The sequence below is a fragment of the Citrus sinensis genome, chromosome 9, assembly GCF_022201045.2.
Source record: "Citrus sinensis cultivar Valencia sweet orange chromosome 9, DVS_A1.0, whole genome shotgun sequence".
NCBI classification, from domain to species: Eukaryota; Viridiplantae; Streptophyta; class Magnoliopsida; order Sapindales; family Rutaceae; genus Citrus; species Citrus sinensis.
Window position 1 is genome coordinate 21058051 of NC_068564.1, and position 3874 is coordinate 21061924.

Sequence of the window (3874 nt, forward strand, 5' to 3'; positions counted from 1 at the left end):
TATAGTGATGACGATTGTTGTGGAGGTGTAGATGATCGAAAGAGCACCACATGATTTATGTTCTTTGTGGGAGACATTGTTTTCACATGGATGTCAAAAAAGCAATCTACTATTACACTCTCAACTTGTGAACCTGAGTATGTAGATACTACTTCATGTGTTTGTCATGCAATTTGGCTAAAGAATTTGTTGAAGGAGTTAGGTATGCTGTAAGTAGAGCCAACCAGGATTTGTGTTGATAACAAACCAGCAATTGCCCTATTCAAGAATTCAGTCTTTCATGATCAAAGCAAACACATAAATACTCGCTATCATTTCACAAGGGAGTGTATTACAAGAAAAGAATTGCACCTTAAGTATGTGAAATCACAAGATCAAGTAGCTGATATCTTCACCAGGCTGCTCAAGTAAGAAGACTTTGTAAAATTCATAAATTTGCTTGGTGTCACATGATCAAGGTTAAAGAGGGGTGTTTGATCATAAACTTAATCCAAGATGAAGAAATCCAAACCCAATTCATAGAAACTTCTTGTGGTAGATAAGGTTGGTGTAGTTGGTGAAGTAAGTTTGGTAGGTAAGGTTGGTGTGGTTAGAGAAGTAGGTTTGGTAGGTAAGGTTAGTGTGGTTGATGAAGTAGATGAGTGGTAGGTTTTGATGAATGATGAGAATTTGTGTAGTAGTTGAATAAGTGAATAGTTGTGATTGATTTGTTTCATGTATAAATACCCCATCTCCCTATGCATCAAGTCTAAGAAGAAGAAAACATAAGAAGCAAAACAAAGCTTCTAAGAGTAATTATGAGAGTGTGTGAATTGTTCTTATAATGCTTTTGAGCTTTCTCTAATAAAATTTATGTTTTATCCTTCAAATTCTCAAACATAGGTATAAGTATTGTTATAGAATGCATCAACTCAATGAACAAGCAGAAAAAATAAAAATTACCTCACTATGAAACTAGTAACTAAATTATATTTTTGTCAAAACCACTCAATAACACAAGATTTAGATTAACAACCTAGAGCCCTACACTAGAGACTAAGAAAGACAATTATTTGTTAACACTACAAGAAAATAGACAATAGATGACGGGAAATAACTGTCATAAAAGGGGGTACATGACAGACAGTTCATCCGTCATCTATGTCACTCTCATTAATTTATGACAGAATATTTTCCGTCATAAATTTACGATGGTAGTTTATAGTCATATATCTGTCACACAATATTTTAATGTAAAAAAATAATTAAATTAAAATTAAAATTTATTTAAATTTTTGTGCGATTTTTTTAAATTTTTGTGGGAAATTCAATTATTATTTGAAAATTTATTATTCAATTTTGGCTGGAAATTATTTATGATAGAATATATGATGGCTTTTTCCGTCATAAGGTTTGGATTTTTTTAAATTATATTATAATTATAATTTATTGATGAATTCCTATTTATAAATTTATTTAATTAATAAAATAAATATTAAAAAATTAATATCAATTAACATTCATTCAATCCAAAAATTAATTTCAAAATAAATACATCTGATATCCAATGTGATTTCCACCAATATATAATAAAACATCCCAAATTGAACAGAGATGTGCTACATGAATGAAATTAATTTCATAATGTTTGGATGAGACCGCTGATAAAAAACATGCTAAGCAACATAGAGGACATAACATTAAGGGGTAATAAACTATTTTTAAGGACAACTTATAAAGTTTAGCATAAGTTTATAAACTACCAACAATATTTTTCACACTACAAGTAACAAAATTAGCCCATCCCGAAAGAAAACTCAGTGTACCATTTCCAGTGACAATATGACGCCAAACTTCAACAATCATTAACAAATTCCGGTGTAGCTTTTGCTCAAGCTCGGTACTTCACGGACTTCATCAGCTCTACGAAATCCCTAAAAACTGCAGCAAGAACACAAGTCAATATGCTGGCACGGAGAATTTTATGCAACAAAATAGAAAATTGTTAATGAACAATAGAAGCATAATCAAGAGTGGAGTCCTCAAATTACAAGCTTTCCACCCATTATGAAATTTCTTCAGATCTAGCACTATCTGTTCTTTTAGCACAGATCACAAGAAATGCTTGAACACCGAAAAGTGGGGTGTGTTTCAAAAAGAATTTCTGAAAACTAAATTTATATGTAAAAGATAGATGGTATCAAAAAATGCATTACCGCAGTCTGAATCATCAGGTCCTGGGGATGCTTCAAGGTGGTATTGGAGGGACATGACATTTAGCGCCGGATAAGCAAGACCGGCACAGGTACCGTCATTAAGATTGATATGAGTCACTTCCACACCTTTTGGAAGTGTAGCAGGGTCAACTGCATAGTTATGATTCTGCAAAATATAAAATTACGGTGTATAAATGAACAAACTAAAAAGGGGAAAATAAATTATAGAAATTTTTCAAACTAGCACCCAATTAATGAAAGTTAAATCCAAAGTTTTGAACTGTTACAACGTTAGGAGAAAAAGAAGCACTACGTTATCTGATTCATTTCTACAAGTTTAATATCCCCAAGAATAGGATATCTTCCACTAAATTTTTCCAAATAAAAACTTGTGCTGTAAATGGAAATTTCTAGAAATCAGGCCATTAGCATATAATCAAGTTCGTCTAAACACACCTGAGCACTAATCTCTACCCGGCCATTTTGAATGTTATGAACAGGATGATTTCCTCCATGATGACCAAACTTCTTTTTCTTTTTTCTTTTATTGACATTACCTTACTTCCATCTCAAATGGTAAGGGGCTTTACAGGTTGAGCAATGAGCAGATGAAAAACCCTTCCTGCAAATAAAAAATGATTAAATAAAAATAGGACACAGCTAAAAAGAACCATTCCAGATAAAAGCAAGAACCACAATGTAGCTTAAGATCAGAAAAGTCTTCCCAGAAAAGAAATTACCTAGTTGGTATCATTACTATCCAAGACTGTATTTTGTTGTAAGATATATCGGAAAATTAAATAGGACACATATTAGGATCTATTTAAATAACATATATATATATATAGTCAATCCATTTCCGATTTAATTGGAGCCAAACACTCATCTGAATGGAGCCCATCACCCCGATTGGGATGCTTTTATCTCTTTCTCGTAGTGTCAGTAGGTATTTTTAGTACGAAGTGTATAAATAGAAATGTATCCAACGAACTTAACAATATAATTGAAATAATCCTTTCCTCAGAGGTATTTTAACAAACACTTGATGTGTCGTTTGTGACACAATCTAATCTTAACAAAATTTAAAATTGTTCATGCCCAGTACATGTCCCAATTCCTTATTATCACATGTATTCGTCAAACAAATAATTTAATCAGCAATTAAAAAATAAACCATGGAAATATAACAACACCTTGAAGTGAAGCCAAGCAAAACTGTGAAGTAAATCCGATCAAAACCGTGAAATGCAGTTGACCAAAACCATAGAAGGGTCGAAGGAAGCATGCTGCTTTCGATGGAAGCTGTCATTGTCTTCGTGTGCTCACCAAAGACATGTCATAAACAGCCCTGGCCTTTGGATCCGACAGCGTCTCGTAAGCGTTGTGGATCTCGGTGTAATCCCAACCGTTACCCGACAAATCGTGATGATAAACCTTCGCAAAACTCCGATACACCGTCTTAATCTCCGAAATCATCGCCGTTGGCTCTACCCTCAGCACCTCGTACAAGCTCCCTCCCATCCCCGGCGCCATCAACGGTCTCTCCACTGAAACCGCACGGGGACTCCTCTTGTTCCTTCCCGAAGCGGCAGTGAAATCGATGAGCAGCAGGGGAGCAACGGCAACAACTTAATGTGTGTTTAATTAGATTAGATTTAGGGTTCACTTTTTCATTTTAT

The 3874-nt window shown here is 34.0% G+C and overlaps 1 long non-coding RNA gene across 1 annotated transcript; it reads right to left on the reverse strand.

Annotated features, from left to right (window-relative positions):
• Positions 1 to 1482: 1482 nt before the first annotated feature.
• On the reverse strand, positions 1483 to 3473 carry LOC102615018 (uncharacterized). Its single transcript, XR_008052077.1, has 4 exons — positions 3389 to 3473; positions 2652 to 2817; positions 2196 to 2361; positions 1483 to 1920 (listed from the first exon to the last, which is right to left on the reverse strand). It is a non-coding gene; the product is annotated as an uncharacterized LOC102615018 (long non-coding RNA).
• Between the last annotated feature and the right edge of the window lie 401 nt (positions 3474 to 3874).